Source organism: Dipodomys merriami, unplaced genomic scaffold, assembly GCF_024711535.1.
Source record: "Dipodomys merriami isolate MVZ:Mamm:240054 unplaced genomic scaffold, mDipMer1.0.p SCAF_10, whole genome shotgun sequence".
Taxonomy (NCBI): domain Eukaryota; kingdom Metazoa; phylum Chordata; class Mammalia; order Rodentia; family Heteromyidae; genus Dipodomys; species Dipodomys merriami.
In genome coordinates, this window is record NW_027202271.1 from 46,120,715 (window position 1) to 46,142,274 (window position 21,560).

At 43.1% G+C, this 21,560-nt stretch overlaps 1 protein-coding gene across 13 annotated transcripts in view; it reads right to left on the reverse strand.

The window, feature by feature from the left end:
* The window catches only part of Tmcc3 (transmembrane and coiled-coil domain family 3), a 297,502-nt gene that overhangs the window by 147,435 nt on the left and 128,507 nt on the right, over positions 1-21,560 (reverse strand). Inside the window, exon 1 of one of the 13 annotated variants that reach the window (XM_069990168.1) lies at positions 7,334-7,350. The exons of the other annotated variants lie outside the window; for them this stretch is intronic. The gene's annotated coding sequence lies outside the window, so the exon portion shown is untranslated. Of the gene's footprint in view, positions 1-7,333; positions 7,351-21,560 lie in introns of those variants that run through there. 13 annotated transcript variants of the gene reach the window in all.

Sequence of the window (21,560 nt, forward strand, 5' to 3'; positions counted from 1 at the left end):
TATTCAATGCTGGAGCCACAAACACATGCTGGAAGAAAGACAGCCTTTTCAAAAACCAGTACTAGCAAAACTCAAAATCTACATGCAGAAAATGGAAACTAGATCCTTACATCACCTTGCACCAGGATCAAATCAAAATGGATCAAAGTCCTCAAGATAAGACCTGAAACCATGAGACTATTACAGGAAAGGTGGGAAAAAGATCAGGACTCCTTGGCACAGCAAAGAACTTTGTGAGTAAGGATCAAGAAGCACAGCAAATCAAAAGAAGACTTGATAAATGGGACTGCATTAAACTTTAAAGTTTGGCATAGGACACACTTATTTTATTGCAATAATAAAACATATACTTACGGTAAGACATTCCAGCATTATCAAGACAAATCATAAAGAAGTAAATCTCACTCTCATTCTAGACCCAATCCCTTCAAAGGGTTGTTGGGACTCTAGTTCTAGTCCCTCCCTTTCCTCTCTGCTTCCTGGCTTCCAGGAGATGAGTAGCTGGCCCCATTGGCTGCTGCTATGATGTGTTAATCTCTTCACTAGCCTAAAAGCCATGAGGCCAGGTGATCATGGACAGAAACTTCCAAACCATGAATCAAATTAAGTTGATTATCTCAAGTATTTTTCTACAGTAACAGAAAAGTGACTCACATTCCAGTTACATGAGAACTAGCTGGTCCCTGATTAAGCCACAATGTCTGCATCACACAGCTACAAAGTGGTGCCAAAGCGGAAAAAGACATTCCGACAAACCGTATGTGTGTGTGTGTGTGTGTGTGTGTGTGTGTGTGTGTGTGTGTGTGTGTAGCGCGCGCCTGTGTGTGTGTGGTGTGTGTGTGCGCGTGCGTGTGTGGTGTGTGTGTGTGTGTGTGTGTGTGTGTAAGAGAGAGAGAGAGAGAGAGAGAGAGAGACTCATGCACTTAGCTTTCAGGACAAACAGCAAAATACTAAATAGAATTAAGGCTAAGTTTCCATCCATACTTAATAGTTATTTCCTGTGTCATTTTGTGAGGGTCAGCATCACTAAAATCTGTCACTACTGGGACAGGCTATAAACAGGAACAAGCCAAAACTGAATATGAAGGAAAGTGTCCAGGAGTGGGCCCAAATCCCACCTGAGAAAACTGAATATGAAGGAAAGGGTCAGGAGTGGGGCTCAAACCCCACCTGTTAAATGGCAAGTACATGGCAGTCATATCTCCAGATAAACATGGCATCAAATGTCCAGGTCAAGACCCACTGGACTCGGAAGTCCAAGGGACAAACCAGGGAGGTAGAGTTCCCTCAGGGTGAGGGCAGGAGTTAGAGGTGTCACTACACCGTGCTGTCTCTGTTTGCACTGTGGATATGTGGATAGCCCTGCTCTACGAACGTCTTGGGTCTTACCCAGAAGGCAAAGTGTGCTCCCTCTTGTTAGCAAAGGCAATGATGTTTCTCTGCTGGGACCACTATTAGCATTTATATTATGCTTTTAGCAATAATGCCATCTGGAGATGTCCTTGAATAACATGAATTTTAGTCAATCAACTCAATTCTACAAGCCCATTTCTTCAAGCTTTGCCTCTCTTCTGCCTCCTTGAATGGAAATACTTGCCTTCCCCCCTGCCCCCAGAATAGGCTCTCCTCTGATTTAGACTTAGTTCAGTGTGGCAGAGTGGGTAGGGATAATAGATGAGTACATCTCCAAGGCTTTGTCTTGCTGACACACCTAAGTGGTCAGAGTTAATTTCTCAGAACACTGGCAGAAAAGATGAGGACCATCTTCTTCTTATTCCTTCCATCCCTTTAAATACATTTAAAATGATTACTGAAGTGCCAGGTGTGGTAGTGCACGCCTATAATGCCAGCTACTTGGGAGGCAAAGATAGGCAGATCAAAATTCAAAATCAGCCTCAGCAGTAAGCAAGATTATATTTCAAGAGAAAACAAAATAAAGACCAAAAAATTGAGGAGATATGGCTTCTAAAGGTTGGAAGCATTGCTCAAGTGACAGAGCTAGGCCCTGAGTTTAGTCTCAGCACAAAAAAAAATAAAATAAAAGCAGAGAAAAGAGGTACAGAGGGCAGAGGAAAGGGAAAGGAAGAAAAAGGAGCTAGACCCTGAGTTAAATCTCTAGTATCATATAAAAAAAAAGAAAAGAAGGAATGAAAGAAGGAAGGAAGGAAGGAAGGAAGAAAGGAAGGAAGGAAGGAAGGGAGAGAGGGAGGGAAGGAATGAGGGAGTAAGGGAAGGAGGAAGGGAAGGGAGGAAGGAAAGAAAGAAGGAAGGAAGGAAGAAGGAAGGAAAGGAGGGAGGAAGAGAGGAAAAAGAAAAGAAAGGGAAGGAAGACAAAGAGGAAAGAAGGAAAGAGGGAAGGAGGAACAAAGACCTTATTACAGTGCGTGTGTACTTTGAGGAACTTCTATAGAGACCTCTGAAATGACATATTAGCTTCCAAGTGGCTTCTTGTGCATGTATGTTTCCCAACATTCCTACAGGGTCACCTGCAGGGCCTAACTTCATGGAGTACACACTAGACTAGAGGTGATTGTTTTTTTCAGTACAAAACCTAACAGACTTTTGAATGATATGTTATCTGATCTTCAGAGAAAGAATGGTAAGTATTGAGAGCAAGTTAACAAACTGACATACTAATACTGTGTGTGTGCATACACACACACATGCATGTGCACCTAGATGTGTGTTCTATGTAGTATTTATACAAGTCTGCCCCTGATATCCATAAGAGATAAATCACACCCTCTCTTTCTGGGACTGCCATTTCCTGCTTCACCAGACTGCAATGAATTTCCCACATAGGAGCTAGCCCAGGGGTCTCAGCAGCCCAACTTCATGGGGCTCCATTAACTTCCTCCTGCCCACTACTGCTCCATTTGTAAGAGCCCCGTCCTAGGCAAACACTCCCCCACATGGAAGCCTTTTCAGCCGCTTTGAAAAGTTCTGATTCCTTCTTATCATGAAGGACTAATCTGCTTCTTATTGCTAAGCTTCTGTAAACTACATCCCGCTGTGGGGCCAGAGGGGGATTACCAGCTGTCACGCAGCTTTTATCTTCCACTCCCCAGCAGCAGACAGGAGGGCTCAAAATGTGACAGAAACCAGAAGCCAGAGGAAAGGGATTCCTAAAGGGGAAACACTGGGGCTCCCAAGCACCAAACGCATCCAACACAAAATGTAAACCACAAATCTCAAGGTTTTCTGAATTCTCTCTTGTCTTTTCTTGGCAGAAAGCATGAGACTGATAAGTAAGTATCTGCCAACTGCCAGATCTGACCAGCAAAGAAAGAAAATAAAATCATGAAAGTCAGCCAAGCCTAGGCTTTCACGTGGGGGCGTGCACACACACACACACACACACACACACACACAGAAAGGAAAGAACAGGCCACCACCCTTCCTGACTTTTCTAAGACAAACCTATAATTGTTTCTGAGGGTAGTTCCAGACAACACAGGAATTCCCCAGAGTTCAGCTGAGGGGACATTGTCATTCTGCAGCAGCATCTGACACTGGCTGGATTTGTATGTACATGGTGCAGAGACTCACAAATAATTCTGCTGTGCTATAATAGCAAATGCCCCTCAGAGATTTTCCCAGTAACCCTGAGACCCATAGAAGGATTGGCAGAGACAAAAGACCCAAATTACCATCAGGCACTGGTGGCTCATGCTGTAATCCTAGTTACTCAGGATGCTGAGATCTGAGGACTGTGGTTCAAAGCCAGCCTGGACAGAAAGGTCTGTGAGACTCTTATGCCCAATTAACCACCAAAAAGCTGGAAGCTGTGGCTCAATTGGTAGATGTGTAAGTTTAAACAATAACAACAAAAGACCTAAATCACTGCACATTTCACATAGCATTTTTCCAATGTGCATTGTCAATGACTTCTCAGCTCCCTAAGGAAAAGTTTTTTTTCCCTAAACTGGCCTATAAACATATATACTTTTGAAAGTGAAAGACAGTGTTATTCATACCAAGACTGTGTACAGCTAAGACACCAGACCATGCCTGTACTCAAAAAGGTCTCAGGTTTATGGTCCCCTCTTCTCTCACTATTCTCTCTGCTGACTTTCTCTGGCACACTCTTCTTCTTTGAAAAGTGGGCAAGCTTTCTCTATCCTTCTGGCCCTTCACATGCACCCTCCTCTACTGATCATGGGTTTGCTGCTGCTCTTCACTTGGCTCCCTCCTCCATTCCTGCATCGGATTTCCATTTAGGTATAGGTTGAGCATCATGATTGCCTCTGACCTCTGACCACAGGGACAGTGTTAGTTCCCTCTTCTGAACTGCCACAACATCCAGAAAAGCCCCCTTCCATGTGCAATTACTTTATTAGTGGTTGCTAATGCCTTCTACAGAGGCCCACAGTTCCATTTCAGTGAATAAACCATAAGGCTTAGTTTACCCATCCTAAATCCTCAGTCCCATATGCTGGGCTGGATGTAGGAAGCAGTGGATTCTGCAGTCTTGGACACCCACTTTTAGATGCTTTCCCATTCTGCTGTGAATGAAGGGCTGTCCTGAGTGTTTCCCCCTGGGACTGAGGTCCCTTGATCCACTCTATTCTGAGAGCACCCAGAGGTAGAGACTGTATTATGTTATTCAAGATGGTGCCTGGAAGAGCAGAATGCTGGAAAGAGAAACACAGAGCCCCAAGCCTCAGCTGAAACCTGGGGCTGTAGAATTTTCCATTGGTAAGTGATAATGTTATGTAATACTGTCAGGGGGGCTGGGGTAACACCCTATATAGCCTGCCACACTGACATTTCTTCAGCAGAGTGTGAACATTCTTCAGCAGAGTGTAACAGCAAAGTGTGAGGAGCTAAATAAGGCCTGCTAGCACCTCACAAACCTTCAGGTCAGGCTCTGAAAATCATTTAGTTCAAATCAGATCAGTATTTCTGTCCAAGTTAAGAAGCAACACTAGTTTTTAAGAGCTATTGGGTATCAGAAATGCGGGGAAAGGGACTGTGCAACTTGTAACACCTGATGCTTCATTAATTGCAACATTTCACATACTGGTGCAAGTTTATACACATCTTATTATGGATCATAGTATATAGTCTCTCCATATATATATATATATATATATATATATATATATATATATATATAACCTTAATATATATGATGCATTGACACATATAATACATATATATGAAATCTCAGTTCTCCAAACAATCCTGCAAATGAGGTGTTATCAAGGTGATTCCAGATAAGGAAACTGAGGCACACATAAGAAATGAACCCTAGAAAGTCAAATAGTAAAGTTTGGAACTGGAGAAATGACTACAGCTGGAATTCAGTGATTACTGAACAAACCAAATGCCAGTGTGAATGGTATACCCATGGAGAGATGGGTTTGAGACAGCTAAACAACACTGCCTCTACCCTATCTTAACGCATCACGATGCGCCCACCCTCCAGCTGACAGATGGCTGGTGCCAGGGCAGCCTTCTGACCCATGGCAGGGCCATAGTAACAAGCCCTTGACACTTGGAACCTGAAATCACTGGCAATCTCTTTTCTGTGTCTGGACTGTGTGATGTGAATGTAGTTCAGAGAAAATGGGGAATATTGGAGAGCCTAAGTATCCAAACGCAGCCTGATATAGTCTAGTGGGCAGCCTATATTTTCTATCTTTCTCTTCACATAAAACATTGGCTAGCACATGGGAACAGTAGGCCAGCTGGACTGCCTCTGCTGCTGCTAAGTAATGGAGTACTGTTAGGATTAAATTATTCAGCCAAGGCTCACTGTGGACCTACTATGGGCCAGGTACTCTGCAAAGCAGACTGTGAACAAGACAGATACAGTTCACATCCTCTCAGGCCATATTGTCACACGAAAGTAAAGTAACAGTATGAGTTATGATCCAGGGATTCTAAGGGCAACAGAGAGAATACAGAGCAGCAGGTTTATATTAATTAGTAATTGGAACTGAAGTGGAACAAAAAATAATTATACTATTTATGAGCTGTTCAAGTTTAATTCCAACAAATTCAAATCATCAAGTGGAGTGACTGTGAAGAATCGCTGACAGAAGCACTATGGATAGGAATTAAGTGTCCACGTGCATGCACACCATGGAGTCATTCTAACGTTCCCATGTCAACAAGGGCCATCCACGCTGTTACAATGAACAGAAGATTAACATGATTTGCATGCATACATACTACGGATGTCTGCTTAGATATTGCCGAATAACAGAGAAACCAATGCCGAATGTGACTTTCAGAAAATAGTCCAACCATTACCTTTCTGCCCATTTTAAGCTTTCTGCACTCTGCAGAAAACACATTGTGAAAAAATAGATTATACTTGAATTTCACGAGAGAAAAATGGGGCCCTGAGAGGATTTCAGCAAGTACACAATAGAGGCACATTTGGTGTAAAGATGACAGGGCCTGGTGGCTGGGGGTGCACTAACATTCACACCTTCCTTCCTCATTAACATCACTCCAGTTCTGTTAAGGACATCAATATGCCCTGCTAAACATTGTTTTTGTCTGCTTCTCTTGAAGTCACAGTTGTTATGCATCATGGTTCTGGAATAACCTAAGGAAAGTTTCTAATTTCTCTGAGATAAAGAGAATTCTTTCTGGATCTTTCTTCTCCTCATCCATGTAGACCTGAAGACTAGACTTTTGATGTCACCATGACATCAAAAGCCAACAGGAGCTGGGCTCACTCCTGTAATCCTAGCTACTCAGGAGGCTAAGATATGAGGACTGCGGTTTGAAGCCAGCCTGGGCAAAAAAGTTCCCATGAGACTCTTGATCTCCAATAAACCACTCCAAAGCTTGAAGTGGCACTGTGGCTCAAGTGGTAGAGCACTAGCTTTGAGCACAAAGTGGCTCAGGAACAGTGCCCAGGCCAAGTTCAAGCCCCACAACTGACATAAAAAAAAAAGGCGCCAGCAGGTGGAGTAGCTGAATGAAAGCTGAAGTTGCCAATGTATCATGTAATTTGTTTAAATCACTGCTCTTTGATTTTTTAATAATATTTGTAACCACATATTTATGATAGAGTATCCAAAAGAGAAGATTATACTTAAAAGTTTGACTCTTGGGTAACTGTAGCCAGAGACTGAGAATTCTTGGCAATTCGTGTGAGTACCAGGAAGGAATCAGTCATGGAGTGGAATGAGGACTGGATCATCTCAGAGCAGCAGCTCAGGATGGTGGTCGGGGGGGGGGGGGGGTGGAGGGAAGGGTGTTGTTTTACAGAAGCTCCCCAAATCCTTCTGTACCCACCAAATCGTGAATTGTTCTGACATGGCTTGCCCATGTTGTTTGCCAACCCCCAAGTAAGCTATATTCCAGTCACCTGGACAAAACCTATGAGAAGACAGGAAGTTCATCTGTGCGGAGAAGGATTATGCACTACACAAACAGTTCCGCTGCTTCTGGACCCACCTGAATGAAAGAAATTTCCAATCAGACTACAGATCTGACTTCTATAATTTTCATAGAAGTCTATGTAACTAACTTTAATACAGGGTCATTTCTGTTCTAGGACTCAACATCTGCTTTTTATATATAATAATGCTGGGGTATATTTCAGTAATAAAGTTCCTGCTCAGCAACCTTAAGGTCTTGGGTTTGAGTTTCATATCAACCCTCTCCCCTCAAAAAAAAACCCAAATTTTTAAAGAGATGCCATACAGGACTAGAATCATGGCTCAAGTGGTAGAGCACCAGCCATGAATGAAAAGGCTGAGCAAGAGCACAAGGTCCTGAGATTAAGCCCTAGAACTATCACAAAAGAAGAAAGAGAGGTTCTAAAAAGATACATTTTTTTCCTCAACCTACTGATCTCTCCTTTCCCTTTTTTGTAGTTTAACAAGTACTCTAAGCTGGGTGCTGGTGGCTCACTCCTATAATTCTAACCATTCAAGAGGTTGAGATCTGAGGATTACAGTTCAAAGCCAGCCCAGGCAGTCCACGAGACTTATCTCTAGTTAACCAGCAAAAAGCCAGAGGTAGAGTACTGATTCAAACAGTAGAGTGCTAATCTTGAACACAAAAGCTCAGGGACAGAGCCCAGGTCCTGAGTTCAAGACCCAGGACACCCACATATACACATACACAGAGAAATACTTTATACTTTTTACTCTTATGTTGTGGCTTAATTTGCAAATATAAAACATTATTGTTTTCAAGGGGAAATCATATATCCTAGCTTTGGGAGGGCTGAGATTATTGAGACTGTGGTTCAAGATAGGCCTAAGCAGAAGAAAGTTTGAAAGTCATCTTCACAATGAAGAGTACATGGGGTAGTGAGTACCTGTCATCCTAGCTACCTGGAAGCCTCACATATGTGGATCACACCCAAGCAGGAATCAAGATCCTATCTTAAAAAACAATGTGTACATACAAGAGCCAGTGGCTCATGTCTGTCATCTTAACTTCTCAGGAAGCTTAGATTCAGAGGATTATAGTTTGAAGCCAGGCTGTTGTGTGTGTGTGTGGGGGGGGGGGGGGTCATGAGACTCCATCCCCCAATCAGCAAAAGCAAAAAGCAGGGCTGGATGCCAGAAAACAAAGAAATAGAAAGAAGGCCACAGAGGGGGCAGGGGAGGAGCAGGGTGGGAAGCAGGGGAGAAGAGCTGTGAACACAGAATGGCTGCCCGTTCTTCCTAGTAAACCTAGGTATCGGTTTACCCAGTATATACACAAGATCCTGCTCCCTTGGCCACAGTTAATTAGCCAAAAACTGACTTAGGCAATATAAAAACCATCCCAGGGCTGAGCTCCTGAAAAGCAGAGGTGAGCCAGACCTGAGATTTATGGAGTGTCATCATACTTGCATGTTATATTTGGATATGGATTCACACACACTAAAGGCTTGGCCATCAGCCTGTGGCATGGTTGGGAATGGGTGGAGCCTTTAGGATGTAGGGTCTATCTAGAGAAGGAAGTCAGATCTGTGGGTGTGCCCTGGGGATCCTGGCACCTTCCCTCTACTCTTGTCTCTTGATGATGTGGTGAGTCGCAAGCTCCCACGGTCATGTGCTGCTTCACCACAAGCCCCCAAACAAAAGAACCAACTGACGTGGACTGTGAGCCACAATAAAACCTTTTCCTTACAAGCTGATGTTCTCAGGCATTTTTTTTGTAGCAATGGAAAATTGCTCTCTATGGGAAAAAGAGTAGGGGGAAACACAGAAGTAAAATCCTCACGGTGGAGAGAGAAGTAGACCTGGGAATCAGGAGCAGCCTTGGTCTAGGGAAGGCATCTTTCATTCGACTAAATGATTTTTTTTTAATGCTATGGCTGGTTCCAGTTGGTATGTCTTACTTAGAACTATAAAAATCCCAAAAATATATCCAACAGGCAAGGCAGAAGTATAAAAGGCTGCGGTACCTGACAGGATGAAATATGTGCTAAATGGAGATATAAGAGGTGGCGTTGGGAGCTCAGGAGGAAGGGAGATTAATTTGGGCTGGGTTGAAGCAACGTTTCCAGAAAGGAGGTGGCATCGGCGCTGGCACTTTAAGGATTAGGAGGCTTTCTCAAGGAAAGAAAGGGAAGAGTGCACTCTAGCTGAAAGAAAAGCATCAGCAAACACAGGCGGCAAGGGAAAAATGGCAGTAAAAGGGTGGGGACAGCTGCCAGCAAAAGGGACCACTGCCAGTGTCCTTCCTGCCCTCCTGCAGACCCCAGCATCCCCCTCATCCTTCCCACACTACTGAAATGCCTGCTGATTTGTCTGCATCTCTCACGTCTTCTACAATTGCTTTTCCTGGTGTATCCTCCGCCTGGTACAAAGCCTGGGAAGACCCAGGACTCACTGCAGCCTCAATAACCTCAAGCAAGACCATCCAACTAGCACATGTAGAGAAAGAAGCCATGAGACAGAGCGAGGCTGATTCTCAAGCAAAGTGCCATAACCACAGTGGGGAGGAAGAGGAGGGTATGTGCTGATATTCAGGGCTAGCTTAGGACAACTCAGTGAGTGAGGACACTAAAACAACTTCCTTTTAAAAGCAACTGATAATAAAGTACACACAATCTCAAGTTTATCATTTTAACTTTTTTTAAATGTATACTTCACTGGCCTAGCTACATTCATACGGGTGGGTAGCCATCAGCACTGCCCCATCCCCAGATCTTCCTAATTAGTCCCAAGTGAAACTCCAGCCCATTAGCCAAGAACTGCCCTCCCCTCCCTCTCCAGCCCCGCAATGACCACTTCACTCCAGTCTCTATGAATGATGTTACTCTAGGTATCTTATGTGATGAGATCAGACTGAATTTGGTCTTTGGACAACAACTTACGTCTTACTTTCTTTTATTCCTTTGCTCAACAATGCTTTAAAGTTATCTTACTTCTTTTTAAAAAGTTATCTTTAAATAGCTGTACAGAGGAGCTTCCACTTAGCAAAACAGTTTATGAATACAATGTATCTTGATCAGTATCACCTCCCTTTGAACATTCTCACTCCCCTTCCTTTACTTTTCTTAATTTTGTAGTATATGCAACATTCTTGACTGCATTCCCCCCTCACCCTCTTGACCCCCCCACAAACCTTTCAAGTACCCATATCCTGGTGCATATTTTCTTGGGCTTTGCCTTTGTCTTTCCAAGAAATTATATTATTTGAATTCTCCCTAGAGTCTAACAACTGACATGTTTGTGTGCCCTTCATTTTCTTTTTTGTTTTGTTGTTGTTGCCATGAGTCTTTTTATACAGTTTAGGCTGGCCTCCAACTCTCAATCCTCCCTGCCTCAGCCTCTCCAGTACTGGGATGACAGGCGTGCAGTACCATGTGCAGCTCTTTGTGTGTTTTAACCATTATGTGCTTATGAGTTAGGGAAGGCAGAAACTATGGGTCTTGTTTTGAAGGCCCAAGAAGCTGAGGCTAAGCCTCGAGTACATGACTTAGTAAAACGACATAAGACTCAGATTTCCACGGATGACATATCACATGAGATACCAGGCCAAGCTGGCCCTCACACACTCCACAGAGGCTGCTTTCAAACCTGTACAGTCACAGGAGCACAGATCTCCACCCCAAAAATGGTCTTTCTTAGCCCCAAAGTGTGGCCTGAGCCCTTTCACTGTGGATTAGTCATCTGAACGGGAAACAGCCAATGTGCAGGAGGGAGCAGACAAGAAGGATGTAACCTCAGGGAGACTGGGACTTAGGGCCAAGTGCACGTTTGCCTTTCTTGGGTGCAGTATAGAGATGGCTGGCAATAAGACCTTAACTTTTCATTATTTTCCATTCCTGGTAACAATAGACTATATTTCTTATCAGAAGCCAACTCAAAGAAGTCAAAGTCATTGCCAGCATGGGTTATTAAATCTGCACAATTTATGTAGATCCCACTGGAATAGGTAGCAGGTAGATGCAGTGGAAGTTCCTGAGTCATCCATTTCTGTCCTGTCTGAGGACCTAGCTCTCAAGCTGACTCTATGATAGAGCACCAGAAGGAAGATCTCACTTTTCATTCTCAGATCAAAAGTTCATTCACTTATTTCCCTACATGGTAATGGTTGATGCTAAACACCTATTTGGAAATTGCCAAAAGACTACAGGGTTTCTTTAGGTTTATTTCTTTTTCTAGAATTAGAAATGATTAAAACTGTGCGTTATCTTCTAAACTAATGTTCAGCATGCAGAGAGCTCTTAGTAAACCTAAAGGAACTAAGTAGCATGAATTTTATTCTCATTAATACCTACAAAAATAATTTATAAGCGGGTATATGTGTTAGACTAGAGGCTACATAAGTGGTTGTGTTGGACAGAGTTATATTGCAATCAAATTCGATTTTTCTCTGCTTCCCCGCTTAGAAATAGGGGCTCAAGTAGACTGAGTTAGCTATAGAAACAATAAGCACAATGGCAACTCTGAGTGTATTTGTGAGTAAATTTTCTGTCCCATTACAGCACTAACAGTTACTGAACACATGTGATGTATTGGGTCCTTTACATTCATATTTTCATCTTATCATTACAATAACCTGTAAGAGACACTTTACTTTCTTCACTTACAGATGAGGAAACTAAGACAGAGCCATGTTCCGATTGAGCAGAGTTCCTATGGTCACACAGATAACAAATGTTTGGGCAATGACAGAAGTTCACAGGCTAGTGCAGCACAAAACACATTAAAAAGATCCATGGAGGACATAATGTGCTAAGTGAGAGGCGAGGGAGAGTGCAGGGAGAGCGGGGGACCCTAAAGAGAGGCTAAAGGCAGCCTGGGAAGCCACCTTCCCACCCATCTAGCTATTATTTGTTTGTTTACTTATTTATATTATTTCTATGGTGTGATCTGGTCATGGGGCTTGAATTCAGAGCCTGGGTGCTATTTCTGAGTATGTGTGCTTAAGGCTAGCTCTCTACCTCTTGAGCCACAGCTCCCCTTCTGGCCTTTGGTGCTTAATTGGATATGAGTCTCATAGACTTTCCTGGCTTTGAACCACAATCCTCAGATCTCAGCATCCTGACTGGGTGTGATTACAAGCATGAGGTACCAGCTGTTTGTTTTCTTTTTAATATCTTTAAGTCATTTTACAAAGAAGTTTCAATTCAACAAATCTCAATGCTTTTTTTTTAACATACTAATATAAACAAATGCACAGATGCTAAGGATTCTATTTGATAAATTCTAACAACATACATTTGTATAGTCATCGCCAAAAACAAGATGAGAACATTTTCATTGCTCCAGAAAGGTTTCTTGTGCCATTTTCCTACAAGTCCCTTTGCCTTCCCCAGTTTCTGATTCATTTTATGCATTCTTTCTTGAATCTTGTGTATATACTTTTGTTCTGGCTTCACTGGCTGAACTGAGTCTTAATGATTGACAGTGCTTTAGCTGAGCAAAAGTGTGGTGTAAGGCAGAAGCTGAGGGTGAGTTAGCTGGACCTTGGAGTGCGGTGAAAGAAGTGAGTGGGGTGGGAAGACTTGGAGAGAGGAACCCAGGCCCCGGGTTTTGATCTAAACCATGCAGCTTCATTCAACTGGGCAAAAGGGAGAGAGCAAAGTCTTAAGTCCATTATAAATGTGCCAAGATTACAGTACCTAATCTTGCCAAGATTAGACCCAGCCTGATTCCATACACTCCGCTCTTCTCACCTGTAGAAAGCTCGTTACAAAATAGAGGGAGGAAAGCCAGTGAAAACTGGGAAGAGCCACACGAGAAGGGCGCTGCAGGAGCTGTGGAGCGTTTGGCAGTGGGACTTGGCATGAGGATGAAAAGACCCCGCAGGGAAGAACAGAAGACTGGAAAGCTGTACCCTGGCAAGTGCAAAGCACAGAGCCAGACGTTTCCTGGCATTTCTGCTTCTGCTCTCTAAGGCAGTGCCAGTGACTTCACCTAAACATCCCCAGGGAGTAGTGGGTCTGGCTCACTCAGGTAGAACACATTTAAACAGATGCAGCTATCTCTTACTTGTTTGGATTCGCAATTCCAAACACAATATATGCAGCTCCTATGCTGTTTCAATTTATCTCCACTGGCCAAGTATAATCTGCAACTTGAATTCTTAAAAAAAAATCTCCAGGGTTACTAAAATTTCTATGAAATCTCTATTTACTAACTTTATGTTATTGTGTATGCCAGTCTTGGGACCTGAATTCAGAGCCTGGGTGCTATCACTGAATTTCTTTGGCTCAGGATGGTGCTCTACCACTTGAGCCACAGATCCACTTCTAGCTTTTCTTGTGATTAATCAGAGGTAAAAGTGTCATGGACTTCTCTGCCCAGATTGTCCACCAACCATGATCCTCAGATCTCAGCTTCCTGAGTAGATAGGATTACAGGCATGAGCCACTAGAACTGAGCTTTATTTATTAACACTTTTAAACCCAGTTGGCTTTGTGTTCCTCATATCCTAACAAGGATACTGAACCAGTTTCCAGAATATTTCCTCAGAGTTACCTACTTTCGCCTCCAAATTTAAAATCTGCTCCAAAATGGGATTAAAAAGTAAATTTTCCCACTACCAGTGGCTCACATCTGTAACCTTAGCTACTCAGGAGGCTGAGATCTGAAGATCATGGTACAAAGCTAGCCTGGGCAGTAAGGTCTATCTATGAGACTCTCATCTCCAATTAACCAGCAAAAAGCTGGAAGCAGAGCTGTGGCTCAAGTGGTAGAGTGCTAACCTTCAGCAAAAAAGCTCAGGGACAATGCTCAGGCCCTGAGTTCAAGCCCCAGAACAAGTACAAAAAAAAACAACAACTTTAAAAAGTAACAGGGAAAAAAAGGCTGATGCTTTAGAATTAAAAATCAGGGGAAAAAAATGAATTCACCTTTGACACAAAGCTGAATGATCTAGAGTTTAGGTTAACTAAAAATTCTAGAAAGTCCAAGGCTCTAGAGAAAAGACTGGGAATATAATGTGAGGAGGGGAGTGGAGTGTTGATGAAAGTTTGGGAAATACAAAAATGTAAGCTTGGGCTGGGAAGGTGGCTCAGTGGTAGAGCTCATGCCTTGCATGCCTGAGGACCTGGGTTCGATTCCTCAGCACAACATAAGCAAAAAGAAAAAAGCCAGAAGTGGTGCTCTGGCTCAAGTGGTAGAGTGCTAGCCTTGAGCTGAAGAGCTGAGGGACAACGCCCAGGCCCAGAGTACAGGCCCCACGACTGGACCCCCCCACCCACCCCACCCCCCCAAAAAACAAAACAAAACATAAGCTTTCTTAACTCTCTTTTCAGGAATATCTCTTTTCCAGGAGGAAAAAAAAAAAAAAAGCAAAAACCATTCATACCCCATGGCACTCAAATCTGTCTTGGGAAAGGATGAAATTATTCCCCTTTGTTTGAAAAACATCTTCAGTTCCATCTTTGAGCTGGACCCCCTCAACACTATGTCCTTTTCAAATTTCTTCCTGAAGTGACTTCTAACTAGAAGTATCCCAAATCCCACCTTAAAGGGCCAAATAAAGTGTTCCTTCTATATTCCAGACTGTACTATGAGATCAAATAAGAAGAAAGTAATAGCAATTCAGAAAAATGTTATACTACTCTGGAAGCTAAGATCTAGGGATTGTTGTTCAAAGTCAGTCTGGGCATAAAAGCCCATGAAACTTATCTCCAATTAACCAGCAAAAAACCAAACCAAACCAAAACTAGAGGTGGAGATATGGCTCAAGTGGTAGAGTATTGAAAAAGCCAACAGAGCGTGAGGCCCTAAATTGGCACACATGCATGCATCCACAACCCCCAACTCCCCGCCCCACACACAAATTATGGAGAATGCTAGTCAAGCTGGCCCTATAGAATCAGATCTGTGTTCATAAGGCCCCAATTTTTGTGAAGAGATGTCTAGATGAGAGAGTCAAGGTATGATGGTAGTAGGGAGGAAAGCTAAGAATAATAGGGTCATGACTAAATTTATTATTCTCTTCTGGACTAAACCAAAACTAATTGACTGGATATCAATTGTACCCATTAATCTTTTTTTTTCTTTCTTTCTTTTTTTCTGTTGGTCGTGGGACCTGAACTCTGGGCCTGGGCGTTATCCCTCAGCTCTTCAGCTCACTGCGAGTACTCTACCACTTGAGCCACAGCACCACTTCCAGCTTTTTCTGCTTATGTGGTGCTGAGTAATCGAACCCAGGACTTCATGCATACAAGGCAAGCACTCTATCACTGAGTCACCTTCCCAGCCCATACCCATTAATCTTAAGAGAATTAAGATCCTCATCAATCAATGGAAACATAAAGAAATAATCATACTACATCAACAAAATGTCAGTATGTTCCCTCAAAACCAAGGGTGGTTAGACATGAAATGGGACTTTAGTTGACAGGAAGGCAAATTATGTAGAAAGTATATTCAATAATTACGGGTAGTTCATAGAATCTATAAAGTCTGTCAGTGATATTTCTAGATACTCCTAAGCTTGAAGAAGAGCGAGAGTAATCTCATAATAAGAAGGCAATTAGGAGAGCTTGGGTTATATGTTTGTGATTTCCTCCTATTAAACAAAAATGGGCTCAGGTAATTGAGATTCCTGAAGCTATTAGTGCTGAGGCACGGAATAGCAGGACTCCTAGGGAGTTAAGCGGACAGATACCTGTAGGTGGTCAACATCTTCCATCAGTCATGGCAGCCAAGGTTCTGGTGATAAAAGGCTCAGAAGACTATTTCAGAAAGAACGAATGGCCCCATGACATAATGCTTTAGGAGTTTGATTACCTTGAAAATGCCTTCTGCATCTCATCATCATTGGCATACTGCGAGTGGTAAATCACGGCACCCATCTCTCCCGTTAACTGTTTACTGGTCTCCTTCCAGAGTCTATGCAGATGCTTTAAGTCAAGGACTCTGTCGATTCTCTCCTGTTTACCTTTGTATCCCCAATGACACAGTGCTGACAGTAAATGTTTGCTTCATAACAGATTAGCGAGTGACTGACTGATCTGCAATCGATATGTAGGAGTGTATGTATCAAAAATCAGAATGGAAGAAAAAACTTCCTAGCTATCACCTGTTGGGGAACACCACACATAGTGCTGAAGGAGGCTAGAAAAGTCAAAAGCCCATGTTCAACTTGATGACAATCCTAGAGCGATGGCACTTTTAAAAAGTGTATACAGGATATTCCTGTCCTGGGACCTGGGACGCCAGGGGCCTGGCAGAATTCTGCATCTAACATAACAACTTGTACATCTCATTGTTGCAATGGGTCCACTCGTATCCCTATTTAGACAATTTGTTTTTTTCCCTTCCCCTCCACAAATTATACCAACATCAAATACAGTGAAAGCAGGGGTTATAATTTTGTATTAAATGGATAGCTGCTCATTATACAAAATACTGTCATTGTAAAAAAAAGGGGGGGGAACAATCCTATAATCCCATTACCTACAGCTTCAGGATTTTTAAAGTAGCCAACAGGGAATTACAGAGTCATTTTTACTTGATTGTGTAAAACATGTAAAATAAGAAAAGGAGTCATTCAGAAATAAAATTTTGGAGTATTCCTGTCATGTTACTTAATTCTTACAAATCATATCATTCACAAGAAAGGCAGAAATTTTTATTTTGGTACAAATGAATCAACTGAACTGATCCCAGAAGCCTATATCTATCTTGTTATGTGAAAACAGAAGATCTTTACTTATTTTAGTCACTATAAATAATTCTTATTAGTTGCAGCCAAATGTATTCTTGAAATAAAATATAACTAAGTAGCATTTCATGCCATGAAATCTACTCTTCTACAGTATAATTTTAAATGTTTATGTTATATTCTTCCAGCGGTATACCAGAATTCATTGCATCAATTTTCTATCGTTCAACATTAAATCACTTCCCACTGAACTCTTATCAAGACTAGATGAAGCCAGGCACTGGTGGCTCATGCCTGTAATCCTAGCTACACAGGAAGCTAACATCTGAGGATCTTGGTTTGAAGCAAGCCCAGGTAAAAAAAAAAGTCCATGAGACTCTTATTTCCAATTAACCACCAGAAGCCAGAAGTGGAGCTGTGGCTCAAAGTGGTAGAGTGCTAGCTTGAGCAAAAAAGCTCAGGGACAGCACCCAAGTCCTGAATTCAAGCCCCACAATCACCACCACCACCAACAAAAAAGAGCCAGGATTAAAGTTTTTCAAGACAGAATATTTGTACATACCTACAACTATTTTCTTAAAATGGAAAATAGAATTTCTTATTCAAAGCACTTGCATATTTTTCAAACCAGCCCGAATTTGTATTCCCTCATTCTCTCCTCACACAGGAATAACATGTTTTAAATTCAACCATGAGATAGGTCAAACACAATACTTCATGACTCCATTTCTAAGGTTCCTTTCAGAACCAAACATCTCTGGCTTGACCTATAAAGATCTGGATGTGGCTTTTCCGGGGCTGACAGCTGACTTCAGACTTATGATTCATTTCCAGAGCAATGAAAACATGGCTTGGTTGGGAGCTCTATGCTAATCCATGCAAATCTGCCCTTGCTGCGAGGCTGGCTTCCGCAGAAGACACCCCAGTGTAAAGTCAGTGCAACACATCTGTGGGAGCTCAGCAAGGAGCTGCAAAGACAACCAAGCGGAAATGGAACCCAGGGCGACCAGCTGATCTCTGCGGAAATCGATTTTAAAGGGGTTAGAAAACAGGAAGTAAAGAAAACATGGAAAGTCACCAAACATGGAGCTCAAAGGACCACCTCCAGCTGGCGAGTGTTTACCTTCTGGGTGTACACCTTGCTAAGATTGCTTCTGGTCACTGCAGTGCCGGGTTTGGAAGGCTGTTGCTCTTTAATGTCATGTGCAGACTCATCTTTTCTGACCCTGTTCCAACAGTCTCCTTAGAAGGTTCTTCGGCAGTCACCCCCACCTAATGTGGCTCTCGTGCCTATATCATCCGTGTGACTTTCTGGTCTTTCTCATTGATACCTTTAAAGTTCTCGTCACCAGTGTCCCCAAGCAGAAACTCACCACTGGACCCTCAGCATCTAGAACAGCACTCAGCCATTGTACAAGTTGCTCATCAACTAACTTCTGTGTATACACAGAGATGTTCATGGCAAGAGGAGCCATGATGTTGAAATAACATGATTTTAGGGCTTGAAATTGTTAGGTCAGTCTATGAAAAACATCCCCTTCCCCATTGTTCTTCCATGGTGCTCAAGTGGCCCTTACCCTAGAAGCAAGCATATGTAACCCAGGTAACTGGTGCACCTGGGGGGAGTGGGGGCCCCCCCGGGCTCTGAGGTTTTCCCTATGGCCACACTCCTTCCCACCCTCTCCCTATATATCAGTCTCCATCATTAGTTCTGCCTCTTGTTTTGCCCCTGGCTCCCTCTCAGCCTTTCCCTTGCCCCTTTCTTCCTTTCCCTTCCCTTTCCCTTCCCCTGCATCACTTGTACCCTCTGCATGCCTCCATAGTGTGCAGGCCATCGGTATGCTCTCCCTCCAACAAACTTTTCTGCCTGAAACATGTGGCCGTCTCTTTTAGGCTGAACCTTATAGAAACAACAGGGCAGAGAGTGGTGGAGAAGCCAATGTCCACAGCTGCTGACAAAGTACATGTAGGGCCTAGCCAGGCAATGGGATCTAGGGCTGGTTCTCCCCACAGAGATGAGTGCATTATGAGCACACAAGGCTTTTTACACATATTGCTGGTGTTTTGTTCATATCAGCTTTCCAAGTGTGTGTGTGTGTGTGTGTGTGTGTGTGTGTGTGTGTGTGTGTGTGTGTGTGTGTGTGTGTGTGTGTGTGTGTGTGTATGTTCTTTGAGGACTGAATAGAGGACATTGCACTTGTTAGGCAAGCACTCTGCCACTTGAGCCATGATTCCAGCCCTTTTGTGTTTTGTTTTAAAGACAGGGTCTTGCTAACTTTGCTCAAGCTGGCCCCAAAGTTGAGATTTTCCTGCCTCCATCTCCCATTACAGCCATAACCCATTATGCCCAGTTAGAACATTTTTTTCCTTAGGATTTATTTAAACAAACAAGGTAAAAGAAATAGTAAATGAACCTCATGTATTTAACCATTCCTTTATTATTTTCTATTTCCTCATACTTGCTATAAAATGTACTGGGGCACCTTAAAGAGAGTATCAGACGTCATATCTTAAACACAATCTTTACGTGTCCCTGTGTCCTGAGACAGACTTCAGAAGAAACACATCAAACACACCACACACACACAGAGCAACAGCAGGAAGATAAGAGAGCTGCTGGTAAAGGTTGCTCATTGATGCCTGGTCGAATGGCAGCATGCTGCTTTTTTTCTCATTGACCTGCAAGAACAGAAAGATTTCCAACAGTACTGCTTAAAAACACACAGAGAACAAACAAAGTCTTTGATCCCTGTCGAAAGCCTAGAGGAGACCAGGCAATTGTCCTGAAGCACCAGACACCAAGCAGTAATAAGCAGGGTCAAATGGACAACTTCTATCTGACATCCAGTTATTTCCCCGGTCACCTCTCTGGTTACTTAAGTTCCTTTCAAGATTCTAGAAGGAGCCTGGCATTGCCTTTTCCTCCCCTGGACAATAGGGCAACACTGACTAGGGGTACCTGTGTGGGGGCCTAGCTGAGGGGTGTCTGGAGAGGCAGACCTGAGCTCTGAGAGTGAATTGTTCACACACAGATGTAACTCACACTTGCTCAAGCCCAGCGCCTGCAACAGGCAAGCGTGAAATGAACTAAGGAATTAACGAATTGGAACTAAAAAGGCTGGAGGACTCCTGGAATGTCAGCATCCTGACAACTAACACAAAATGATGCATAAAAAGCAGCTTTAAAATCTATCACCTTGCAGGCATTAGTGGATCATGCCTGTAATCCTATCTATTCAGGAGGATGAGACTTGAAGATCAAGGTTCAAAACTAGCTTGGGCATCAAAGTCCGTGAGATTCTTATGTTGAAAAAGCCAGAAGTGGAGGTATGGCTCAACTGGTAGACCACCAGCATTGAGTAAAAAAGCTAAAGGATAGTACCTAGGTCCTGAAGTCAAGTCCCAGAACCACCATCCCCCACATACAATTAAAAAAATCTACCACCTTAAGACAAAAATTATTTGATATTTTCCACAATGAGTTGTAAGTAATTATTCTTTGCAGATTCACTTTACAAACTAGCATATTGGTCTACTGTCAATTTAATATACATCCATCCTCATTTAGCATGGAAGACACATTCCCATGTTGTGAGACTCCCTGAGAATTAAATGGATGCATAATTTGAAAGTTTGCCAACAAATTCTGTTATCTTTCTAGTCTGTTCTCTTCCTTTTCTTTTACAAATCTGTCTCTCTTTTCAAAGATTAAAGAAAATTCCCTTTGATCTCAAGTTTGTGATCATTCCCTTGGTCACTAGGCACCTGAACCCTGAGTTCTTTAGGTATTAGCACTTGCTGGTCTCTCGATATGCAATGCTCTTCCTTTTCCTCCCTCCCTCCCTCCCTCCCTCCCTCCCTCCCTTCCTCCCTCCCTCCCTCTCTCCCTTCCTTCCTTCCTTCCTTCCTTCCTTCCTTCCTCCCTCCCTCCCTCCCTCCCTCCCTCCCTTCCTTCCTCCCTTCCTTCCTCCCTTCCTTCCTTCCTTCCTTCCTTCCTTCCTTCCTTCCTTCCTTCCTTCCTTCCTTCCTTTTTTGGCAGTATGAAAAACTGAACTCAAGCCTCACATTGCTAGATACTTTACTACTTGAACTATGCCTCCAACCCTTTTAACTTGAATCATTTTTCAGATAGGGTCTTGTGCTTTTTGGAGGGTCAGCCTTAGTCCACGATCCCCCTTCCTATGCCTCCCACAGAGGTAAGGTTACAAGTATGAGCCACTGTGCCCAGGTGCAATGTGCTCATGCTGCTCACTTCTTTGCCTGGTCTATGTCTAGATCAAACTTGGTATCGCTTGTTCTCAGAAGTCCACCCTGATCCTCCAAGGTGGCTATAACCTACTGTACTTCAAAGCAATGGCTCTCTTCTGATGAGAGAGTGTACAGAAAAGGAAGGCTGGCTGTGGAAGTACTAGCCCACTCCATCATCCCTTCCTCCACTGCAGACTGGTTCCCGAATCTCCTTACAGGTGAGATGGCGTGGCACCTGTGCCACTGCAGTCAATGGCGATTGTGCC